The sequence below is a fragment of the Lasioglossum baleicum genome, chromosome 11 (assembly GCF_051020765.1).
Source record: "Lasioglossum baleicum chromosome 11, iyLasBale1, whole genome shotgun sequence".
Classification (NCBI taxonomy): Eukaryota; Metazoa; Arthropoda; class Insecta; order Hymenoptera; family Halictidae; genus Lasioglossum; species Lasioglossum baleicum.
In genome coordinates this window covers 10,409,608-10,421,879 of record NC_134939.1, presented here as the reverse complement: position 1 = coordinate 10,421,879, position 12,272 = coordinate 10,409,608, and the positions used below count along the sequence as shown (strand labels likewise).

Genomic DNA, 12,272 nt, shown 5'->3' with positions numbered 1-12,272 from the left:
CGTTCGAACAAATGTTGTATGGTTCCTAGGGGGACATACAGTGCTGCAATCTGCTTTTTGTTACTTCGATTTTTTATCAAGACATGGTCACATTCAGTTTTTTTAAATAGAATGCCCAATATTTTTACTCGAACTCGGATGAAGCACAAAATTCTACGTGAAAAAGTATTGACCTTCGTGTATCATAAATCTAATAGTTAACGAGATATTATCGACATCATTTTTTCTATATCTACTTATTCAAATTGAGGGATATCAGTCAAGCACCTACTAGGTTCCATTTATTATACATATGGGAAATTATATCGATAATATGACGTTAACTATTAGATTTATGATACACGAAGGTCAATACTTTTTTACGTAGAATTTTGTGCTTCATCCGAGTTCGAGTAAAAATATTGAGCATTCTATTTAAAAAACTGAAGGTGACCTTCATGTCTTGATAAAAAGTCGAAGTAACAAAAATCAGATTGCAGCACTGTATGTCCCCCCTAGGAACCATACAACATCTGTTTTGTACAACAAATAACTTACGAGTTATTTGAGATCGTCACGCTACCCTTATTTCACGTTTCTAGGGGGACGGAACTTTGATGTTTGACATTTTGTGACTCTGAATACACAGTCAATGTATCAGTCTTTGTTGAGACACGGGTTATTAAATAATGACAACAACTTCGGAACAGATCTTGAAAGTTTTCTAGGATTCAAACATCTGGACCCTCGAAGGGCAAGATAAATGTTGTTACCTTGGAAGTGAAATGATAAAGAAGAATTATGGTCCACGAACTATTGTAGACCGGCTCGAGTATCGTTTAAGATAAGAACCCTTGTACTATCAGTATTGTTGCGGACTGGAACTCAAAGCACAGTCCTCTTCCCCCAATTCTACCAGCCCCCTATCCATGGTGAACCGTTCCTGAAGGGCTGAATGGATTTTACAGCCTGTAGAATCTCGACTAAAAATTATAATCGAATTAGAGACAAAAAATGAGAAAATGATTGAGAAGAAAAATATTTGAGTATCTTTATATTTTATGTATTGTTCTGTTAGAATCGTGTGCGCCTGAAATTCCCGCAGCGTCCGTATAATGATCAGCGCAATAATTCCAGCAGCGATCACGTTAACGCATGTTGATTAAACTCTGACAAGGGTGTATCTTGGAAGCAAACACCTGACGAGGAGAGCATTCAATCACCGCGACGCGAACATTTATTATTGGCTAATCGTTAAACAACGTAACCACTTAATTAATCGATACGCTTCGAAGAATCGCGGAGCGAGCACCGTTTGGCTGGCATAAAGCGAACGCGAGAGGTAGAAAAAAAAGAGGTCAGCCTTTTTTCCCTCCTCGGGATACTTGCCTCGGTTACGCGAAAGTGGCTCTATGGATGTGCGAATATACTCTCCGCCCCCTCATTTGGTATCGTATCTTGATCAGAAAAATGTACATACACCGGGATCCGCAGGACCGAAAAAATTTCCTGTTTTTGCAGGATCGGCTCATGCAAATTGCATAGGGGATACAGGTCAGCAAGTCTTGTCGGACTTCCGAAAGTGTGCGAATAATGCATGCATAAACGGTGTTGCGGAATACTATTTGCTTTCTTGCATGATGCTTCCTCTTGTTGCTCATTACCATGTAATTTATAATGATGTAATCGAGTCGACCACCTGGATCAAACTTCGAAAGAAGTATTCTTCTAATGTAGAAAATTAATTCGAATTGCGAGAAGCCAGTTTATAATATTAAAACCATTCAGTGAAATAATTGCACGCGATTGTTATTATTAATTTAATGGGTTGTGAATATCGAGCAATTATTCGAACTCGGAATGTAAAATTGAAATGGCGGAGCTGGGACTCGCGCTAGAGAAAGTCAGTAGTATGTCCAAGCATAAGCCAGACGTGACTGCTTGATGCGGAAGGATTTAGTTTTAATACAGTCCAACCTGTACACTGATTGTTGAACCATCCACTGTATGACGCTGCCCCGTGTTTATCCACTGTTTTATTTTATCAGTAAACTTTATGCAAGACACAGGAACTGTGTAGACATTTATTTCTCCTGTTAGCGATTTTTCATACGAATATTCTTTCAATGTTTTATCATCATGAAATACTCCGCTTATCAGAGACCTATTAATTTAGTAAAAAATGCCAATAACGTTGTAACTTCTAAAAAGGATAAAATGAGACGGAGGGATCAATGCATTGATTTTATCCCGTCGAGGAATCTATCGAAATAGATGGAGGCTGCGTAATGAATGGAGGTATCAGAATTTCGGGTGCAAATTCCATCGATAAAATCCTCCGTCGTTATTTCTCTTCGTCCATGGTAACGTCTGGCTCGCCTGAGACCTGCCTCCAATTTCAAGGTAAACCAAACCTGACGTTTCCATGCCGCTGGTTTTCATTAAGAAGCCAAACTGCAACCACACGTAACCGACTAGCCGTGTTTAGCATTCAGCTCCGCCACTGTCGGATGCCTACCTCTAAGTACCAGGTTTTCACCCTTCTATCGACCTTCTGCCAACCATGTGACCTGCTCGTTTCCGAGGGAAACGCAATGAGCGGTGCGTTCTCGAAAGTGTTGTCGTAAAAGTCCAGTCACAGTATTATAATTGTGACAGAAATGAAAACGAGATGATACTCGGCTGAAGAAATCGAATACAAAAAATTCATTCTGCATTTCCGACTTATCTTCCCGTGAACATTACTGTCTTTCCAGTCGTGTCACAATTACAGAGACACCCAGTATACTCAGTTTAAATAATGCACCTGTCTCCCACGCGACGCGTTACACCATTGGTTCTCTATATCCTCTAACCGTGTTAGAGCAAAATTGTGTTGTCAAAATACTGTGCCACAGGGGTTACCTGTATGTATTATTCACATTCATATTATCATAGATCTTGGCATTCTCTGGCATGGAATGGGTCGTGTCAAAAGCAACGTTAAGTTTGTGAAAGACAGCAAGTTTCCGAGGTATTAATAATAAACGCGAATGTGCACGTGTCGTGTAGAGGTGTCGGAGAGAGAACTGCCATTTTTGGTTTATACTACGTGTCTGAATCTACCGTGTCAATGAGCATTACTGTACCGACTATGTTTACATAGATTTCCATTTTCCGTGACTAACTTCTGCAAGAATTCTATTTGAATATTCGTTGTGTGCTGCAGAAGGACCTCGAAAGAAATAGTAGACTGCTATAGACTGGTGAAACTATCTATACGATTCTGATTTATCTCGCGTGAGGATGATCGTCGCAAGGAAACCATAACTCAGCAAGGAGAAAGGCGATCGCCAGCGACCTCGGCGTAGCACGCGGCAGGATTCTGGAGGGCGCAGGTGCGTGTCGCGTGTTATCGACCAGCGATAAACGTTCGTCCAATTCATCGATGTTACGTGTGGTAGAACGCATAGGGGGTAAGTTGGCCAGCAGCAGCAGCAGCAGAAGCAGTAGCAACAGCAATAGCAAGCAACAGTAGCAGGCGGGTGGCGTGCGAGCTCCAACGATCAAAATGGATGTTTGTGCCGATAGCGCCGGCCCTTCTAGCCGCCAATTAGACCCCTTGCTAGCCAGCATCCAGCCTCTGGACTCTCGGAGTTTCTCCGATCGGCCTCTGTGCTGGGTATTGTACCCGCGATTCAAGGCCGATTAACGGTTGCTCGGCTCCGTCGAGTACGAGCGAAACTGCGGACGAAGGAGCCGGCGGTTTCCGCACGCGGGGAGGAGCCACGATTAAACCAATAACTATTAATCGACGGCGCACCGCACATTCAGCAAAGTCTGCGCGCCACCCCTTCGGGCACTTGATGCATGCGCCCTCGAGGTTACAGAAGCATGGGCGGGCTGGCAACGGAAACGGGTCGAGTTTAAGGCCATTTCTGTTGCGAGCCGGTTACCTGTGTCGAGGAAATTTGTTTCTCGAACGCTTCAGAGATTAATTTTTTCTGCAAATGTTCAGCGTTCTCGGTGAACTCTCAAATCCCTGCTCTACGATATTCAGACTGACTTAAACTATTCAAACCACAATTTTTAACTGTTCGTTAGTCCGGTAAAAAATCGAATACGAAGAACTTACAGCGAGGAGTAATCGCTTGACCTTCACCTGGTCGTGCACGGTTGCAGAATCAGCGGAAAATTAAACAAATAAACGTCATCTTAACCCGGAACGGTCCTCGAAAAGGAACTTTGATATTTCGCAACTCTGACTCGACATTTCGCCACGGGAATATTTAAAGTCGCAACTAAAACTGAAGAGCAAAGAATTTTAACGATCGAGTAATTGCCAAGTGAATAGACTTCAACCTTGAAAAAGAAGGATTCAGAGGATTTTCGGGCGATTACGAGGGGCAAGGAAGGTACCGTTGATCCTTCGCAGTGCTCCTTAAACTGGCTCCACGTAATTCGAGTACGTCAGCCACGGTTCTCCCTTTTGACCCAGCGTCGGTTCGATTCGGTGCGTATTGGGGAAGCAGCGGAGAGCTGGTCGAGCTGGAGATATACGAGGAACGAATATCCGGAAGGGGCGGTCTGCTGCTCTGGACTATGTCCGAGCGATCAGGGAGTGGGATGCGAGACTCCTCTCTTTCCTATACACACGCGCCTGAGACGAGGGCGCGCGAGCACGCTGACAAACAGTCCTTCAAACAAGACTTCGTGACCGGAACGGAGATCGAGGTGGATGCTCGTCGTCGTCGGGAAAGGGTCGATTTCGAGAGGGGTAAACAACAACGGCTCAAATCGTAATGGTTGATAGGGGAGACGGCCGGTGGCGTATTTCGATACGCCATTCAGGAGAGTCCTGATCTTATAGTTGCGCAGCGAAAAAACCGAGTAGGGGACCTCCATTCATTCGGCACGCTCGTCAATGTACAGTGCAGCCACGCGAATTTGGTCATTGTCTATTTAATCCCATCAAAAACATTCTGTAAACAGGAGCCAAGTTCTTATGGCCGTAAAAAGTTGTGAGATCAAACAGAATACGGTCAAGTTCGCTAGCTTAGAAAAATAAAAATAAATATTAGTTAAAAAGAACGCTATTTAATTTTTAAAGAGTCACATGGAGGGCTAATTTATTCAAACTTGGCCGTTAGTTTTTAAACTAATGGCCCTAAAACGTGTTAGGTAGCGGCCAAGTTTGAATAATTTAGCCCTCCATGTGACTCTTTAAAAATTAAATAGCGTTCTTTTGAACTAATTTTTATTTTTATTTTTCTAAGCTAACAAACTTGCCAGTATTTTGTTTGATGTCACAACTTTTTACAGAAATTTATTTTGTTGAAATTTCATCAATTATCAAGTAGGTATCAAAGATTAACACTCTGCCGGCAAATTAGAACCCAACTTTACCTAGATTTTTTTTGTTATAATTTTAGTGTCATTTTCTACCTTATTGTAATCTACCAGTTTGAGCTTTTTGCCACTACCTCGAATGGCGCTATACGAACGTTTGAAGAGAGCAGATGATCTTTCCGGAATTTACACGGTTCCTTATGGGAAAAGCGGCATATTTCATTTTCTCCATACATAACCTATTTCGTTTTTTTTAATACAACCCCTTTAAGGTGTAAAATTTCAAACTTTGATAATTATTCCTTTGAGTGTTTGTTATGGTGGACCTATGTACCAAATTTCAAGCTTGTAAGTCAATGGGAAGTACCCAAAAGGTTTTGATGATCTGTCAGTCAGTGACAAATTTAGCGATTTTTGAGGTCCTATATCTCGGAACCTACTAATGTTGGAAGATTAATGTTTTGTCAATATTGAGACATGATAGCATTTAACAAGTGTACGAAATTACTTCTCTCCATCTGCCTCCAGTGTCGAGTTATAAGCATCTAAAAAACGGCCAAGTTGTTTCGTGTAAAAGGAGATAGTGCAAGAACTTGGCTAGTGCAAGACCGTGCACCTAGATTCTTGAATTCCAGTCACCAGTTTCGTTCCAAAAATTTCTGAACCCACTTCATTGAGATTTAAGTTAATGCTCTTGGACTACTTGTACAATACTAACGAAACTAATTTCGTCGTCGTCCAGCTATGTATTAAGATCAAAACCAGGAACTCCTCGACGGACAGACTGCCGGCTTGCAGTTGCATAAGGAGCAACGAAGCGTCTCCGGTTAACAATGTTTTACCGTCAATTTACTTACCGTAGCTGCCACGGGGAGACGAGGGGCGGCTCGGACGGTGGCATCTGAGGTTTCATAGCCATTGTCGACCGGATTCTCTGCTGCCCTTTCACATTCTGCGATAGAAATTGCTTCGTATTATACCCCTGAACTTGCATTTTTATCTTTAACGGATGTACTTATTTATACAGGGTGTCTCAGCTGAAGGAGAGGCCACCTAAATATCTCCTTTATTTTTAATAGCATAAAAGATATTTATGGCATAATTTAAATGGTATCGAAGGAGAAAACTTATTTTTTTATTCCATCATATAGCGGTTGAAAAAGTACATTTGAATATGCTTATGTCATTAACAAGATGGAATAAAAAAAAAGTTTTCCCGATAAAAAATAACGATGACCTTGAAAAAACTATGAAAAAATAACCAGACAAATAAAAATTGTTCTTCTATGATATTCCTCCTTCGATACCATTTAAACTATGCCATAAATATTTTTTTGTGGCATTGAAAATAAAGGAGATATTTAGGTGGCCTCCTTCCTTCGAAATGGTCGAAAATCTTCAAATCAAGTGCTTCACAAATGAAAACAGCTCGCCAAAATAGCATAAGTCAATCGTAATAATAAAAAGCTGGTTTCATCATTTTTCTGATAAGAACGAGCATGTACAATACGGGAGATCTCCGTAAATACAGTTTTCGCTGCGTCGGAACGCGAGGCTGTGCATGAAAAATAAATCATGTCGGAATACATTTACGTTAGATCGCCTTTTTGCGAATTTCACGAGCGGAACAGGCATGCGACTTCTGTGACATTTATTTTAAAATTATCCTACCCTCCATGCTTCGTCTCGCCTCTCCGGTGCGTGCGCGAGTCGGCAGACGGAAATCAATTTCGAAAATTCGGCGGACGAACGAAGAGCATCCGGACCGGGCGAATCGCGGAGCCAAGTTGAAAGGTAATCGTAAACTAATTGGAACTAAATTCGCCGGGCGTAATTACGCGTTTTAATTTGAAGCCTCGCGAAAGTGCCCTCTCTTCGGGATCGTGCTCTGCTCGCTACTCGCGCCGCTCTGCCACCGCCCCTTCGTTTCTCACGCGCTTTAATAGGGGCTGTATTTTAAGCTACCTAGTAATTAAAAGAATTACGTCTTCATTCGGCCAAGTAGCAGCCCTGAAAGACAAGGGGATGGAACGCTCGCGAATTTCGTCCCTCCTTTGTCGCTTTCTTAATTGAACGGCTTCTGCACGGTGAATTTCCGATTATAGTTCCGCGGTGAACGCTGTGGTACCTCGAATAACGTCTTCGATTAGGATGCACGATCGACGTTTCAGATTCAGCTTAACAAATGGGAGGAACAGGTGAGCGATCAGAAGAACTGAAGCTTTTGATCGTCGATGTGGTAGGTAGTCTTGGACAAAAGTGGTGAAAACCAGGTGAGGGTTCAGAAGAGCTCAGCTTTTGATCATCGCCGTGATCGGTGGTCATCGCATCCAAAAGTCGAGGCACAAGATGCAGAGGGTCTCCGACAAAAATTGGGAAAGCCAGGTGAGGGTTCGGAAGAGGTTAAGCTTTGATCGTGGATGTCGTCGGTGGTCATTAAGGGGTGAAAACGAGACGGTGGCTTTTCCGGGGGTTGGTTCTACGTCGGAATCGTTGCCGTTGGTGGTCACTCTTTGGCCGGTGGACCCTGTGGCGAGTTCGATTTCGAGGGCGACGGCGGCAACGCTGTTCCATTCTGCTTCTTCCCCGGTCGGATCCACGGGCTTCATCCCCTTTGCGCACATAGCGCAGAGCCTCCGCTCTGGTTCCCCGCTTTGTCGCTCTTTCCCGGAGCGGCGCGCATCCGCGCACCGTTACATGCATATGCAAATTTATTCTGCCGATGCATTAGTGTACGTGTGTCGTGGCAGTCGGCCGAGCGTGGCTGTGTGCGTGTGTACACGCGGCGCTTCCTCGTCCGCGTTGTCGGTGCAGCGGAGAGGGTCATAAATTAAATGATGTAAATGCTCTGTCCACCCTCTGCCGCAGCCGAGGAGGGACGACACGCAACTTCCCTCTCTCTTCCCTCGTTGGGCATGGACACAACCATCCTCTCACTCTCTGCGTCTATTTCTCTTCCACTTCGTCTCTCTCTCTCTCGCTCTCTCCTTCATCCTCCTACCACGGTCTCTCGCCAACGCTCAGAGTGACCCCGACGATCTCCGCTCTAACCCCACAGCCCGAATCCAGACCCCTTCTGACTGATTATAATTATCGGGGCGTACCCTGCGGCTCGTCTCGCATGGATGAAGAGGAAAGATAATGCGGCCGAGCGAAGTGCCATTGATTCGGACGCGCCTAACTGCCGTCGAATTGCCGTAAGTGTTCATATCGACGTTACCCAGGGACACGGTAGCGATTCTTGCTCTCGCCGCCATCTCCCTCTCTATCCTCTCTTTCTCTACCGCTGAACACTTTGTTCCTCTGATCATCACAGGATTTTCGGGGCTGCAGACTCGGATAGGGGATGCTGTATTACTATCCTGCGACCGGCGGATGGAAACATTGGACACCAGAATCGAAAATAAAAAGGAAGCATTGTCTTTCACTTTGTGTATTTCCTTCTTCAAAAAATTTACTTTTGCAGCAGACTCTTTGAAAATTGATCATGCTGTAAATGCATGAATATCCACAGTCTAGTGTTATAGAACTATAGGACACGTTTTGAATAATTATTTGAATTTTTGTAATTATTTAAAAATGTCGAATTCATTACGGAATAATGCACAGGATGACACGGAAGTACGTCGATGATCTCCTCGCGTCTGAATGATTGATTCAATCCATTCCAGCCCTCAGTACTAACGTTTGGTTTTCATAAATCTGAACGGAGCAGAGCTTTTCAGTCGTTGAGTAATGTATTCAATAAAAATTCGGTAATATGCAAATCCGGAGAGCTTTCCCCGGACCTGACGAATTCGACAGTGTTCCAATCCACTCGGCGATCCCTCCGCCCCTCTCTCACTCTCTCTCTCTCTCTCTCTCTCTCTTCTTTTCATCTCGATATCCGATTCATCGGAAATAACCTGCATCAACCTTTGCTCGCTCTAAATTGCTCGTTTTCTACGACATATTCACGGGACTTCCTATAGGAAATCCAACGAATACACCGTAATATCTTCAACGAGGTCTTACGAGGCATGTAAATCTTTTGAAACCGGTATGAGAAATATTGTATTATTATAATCCCCTACTTCTTGACGAATATCCATTCCTCAGGAAAATCGTGGATCTGTACTCCCATCAGGAAAATTAGATCTCATATTTTCTGTAACTTGAAACTGCTTTTTATTACCACGCTTATATTAGCTTGTTGTTGTTGTATGCGTCAAATCTTGTAATCGAATTTTAAACCACTTCCAGAAATCGATGGCCCACACGGGTATAAAAGAGAGCTGCCTTTGCCGCTCTCACGAATTCTTGCAACTCTCGCTTCTAATCACACTCGTGAACACGTACTTCTTGCCATACTGCGCTTCTGAGAATTCTTGTAATTCTCACGACTCTTGTCAAACTCTTGTCACTTCTTATAATTTCTGAGCTACTTATCTTCGTCACGCCCGGATTTCGAACCGCGATACTCGCGCGTCAGTCTGACCCTCATCGATCGCCCATCTCACATTTTGTCATCTACATTTCTTATAGTTTTTCCATTTGTATCATTCATTTTCTTTAAATAGATTTTTCTTGTTAACCACACATTGTCAAACCTTTTCTTCTACACCTTACAACTTTCCTTCAACTAGAGTTTACAACAGAAACAATTTTTCATAGTTAGTACAATTTATACCTTTCTAATATGTCACTACAACATTAGTAGTTGTGTTGAACGCTTCGCAAAACAAATTTTCGTTACATCAACCAACCACCTGGAAGCTAACCACCCCTTCCCGAAGAGTCTCCAGCCCCAAGACTCCCAGCGAAGGTGCAGCATGATAAAAAGAAAACAAACTCGACGAAGTTTCTAACAAGCCCGTTTTATTGTTGACAGTTACGTTGTTGTTATGCTTAGAGAATTATCTTTTTCCGGTTGCACCGCAATGGCGGCCGAGGCTCATTGTCTCAGGAGCTGCTGTAAACGTGAAGCTCGCTCGGTAAACCCGCACGATAATTCCGGCGAAGTTACAGCGTTCGCGCTGCCATTCGCCAGTTTTACAATACTGCGAACTTGTACGTTAAACGGGTCTTACGTCGAACGACCGGTTTTAAGGTGATACACACTCAACCGCTGGCGTGAATGCCCATCGCCCTTACCGGGCCCTTGCACGCCCTTAACATCCTCGTAACTCGTCGCGAAAAACTCAATTACAGGCCAGCGAGATGTGCACGTCTATAACCGTTCGAACGTCGCGTCGTCACACCCGCTCGTCGACACACACACATTGCAACGCTGTAAGAGTGGTTACCCTCTGTGGAGAGAGCAACCGGCCATCATAACTCGTCATTATCATACTACAACTTCGTTAAAACAAAGTAATGAAATCGACGCGGTCGCGGACCGTCGAAGTGTCCGTAATTCAATTTCTCGAACGGCAAATAAAGTGTTCGTATTAGAGTTTCATGTAGGTCGATACAGTTACATTTTGATTATATAATTGGTTATAAGTAGACTGCGGATCTTTATGCATTTATAGCAAAATTGAGTAGGTGAAATTGAAAATTGTTGTTTAAAAACTGAAGATGTCAATATATGATTTCTCCTCAATTAAAATCATTAAAGGAAGAAACGACATTCCAATTGGGTTCTACTTCTTGCAATCGATACAGACAATTTTTATTTTGCATAAAGATCCGCAGCCTAGTTGTAAGTCTTATTCAATCCGAGTGCAAATAACAATTTAAACTTTCAGAAAGGTTTGTACGAAATGGCTGAAAGATTTTTCATTAATTTACCCGCATTTTAAACAAGAATTACAATGAATCTAAGTGATCGATGTGATGAATAAATATAAAACTGGGGAGCCACACATGACTACCCCTTCCCCTACTCTTGCAGCTCCGTTCTAAGACCCGCCACACGATCGCGTTGTTTATACCGGGTATCTCGACTGATTGAACGGACTATAGTTACACGAGCACGTTCGTCCGCACCCTGCTCATTAGCATTCCGCGCGTCCGCGAAAAGCGGAGGAAGACGGAATGAGAGAAGAGGCGCGGGTACGTCGGGTCGTGGCGCAAGGGTTAAATCAATTCGCGCGGTTCCCGGGAACAATAAAATTCGCCGTGGTGTCGAATTTTAAAATTCAATTCTGCCAGGATCGCGGCGCGCGGGAGAAAGCTCGGGGATTTGGCCGCGTTGCAGAACGTTGCAGAGCGTTGCAGAGCGTTGCAGAGCGGTGCAGAGCGGTGCAGAGCATTGCAGAAATATTTCCCGCCATTGGCATGCGCCGCGCGATTACTAGTATATTTCAAAAGACCGGTACAAATTGTTCCCGCTTCCGAGCGCCGCGCCTCGTCCGCGTATCCGTGTCTCCGGGCTCGTTTAAAATTCCGCACGCGGTCCATCCAGCGCCGCGATCCAGGATTTTGATTCTCACCGTTCGACGCCGCTTAGCGGGAACCGATACCCCCGATATTCCACCCTCGGAAACAGGAGGCAGGAGAGGCAGAGGACTGCAACCGCCCCCCGAGACTACCTTACGATCATCGTTTGCCCGGCTGGGCCTCGCTTCTTCTTTTTCTCGTCGCTCCCGTGTGTACTTACGTGATCGAATACGTAAGCAGCCGGGTTTCTGCTTCTTTTACCACGAATTCCTCGATTCCTCCGTTCGACCCACCCCCCTTCTTCGTTCTCACCACTCTCCCCACCCCAAGTCGATCCAGATGGAAATCCAGATAGAATTCGAGTTATTTGCAGGGATATTTTAGCTCCGTCTGCGAGCAGTAACATCTCGATCCGCTTGCTCGCCTCGTTCCTTCCTTGTTTCCCCACTCCGATTGGATTTCTCTGACGCGTATTCCAACGCCTTCGACGTCGTCGTCGTCACCGTCACGCTAATAACGCTGTTTGTGTACCACGCGGCGACGGTAACGCGCTACTCGTCGCCGCCAGGTGTGAGATGGTATTTTGCGGGGGTGAAAGACGA

At 44.3% G+C, this 12,272-nt stretch overlaps 1 protein-coding gene across 5 annotated transcripts in view; it reads right to left on the bottom strand.

Annotated features, from left to right (window-relative positions):
- The window catches only part of LOC143213267 (uncharacterized), a 516,895-nt gene that overhangs the window by 419,461 nt on the left and 85,162 nt on the right, over positions 1-12,272 (bottom strand). The window contains exon 1 of one of the 5 annotated variants that reach the window (XM_076432951.1): positions 6,165-6,254. The exons of 3 other annotated variants lie outside the window; for them this stretch is intronic. The gene's annotated coding sequence lies outside the window, so the exon portion shown is untranslated. Of the gene's footprint in view, positions 1-6,164; positions 6,255-12,272 lie in introns of those variants that run through there. One more of the 5 variants, XM_076432954.1, reaches the window with a different exon arrangement.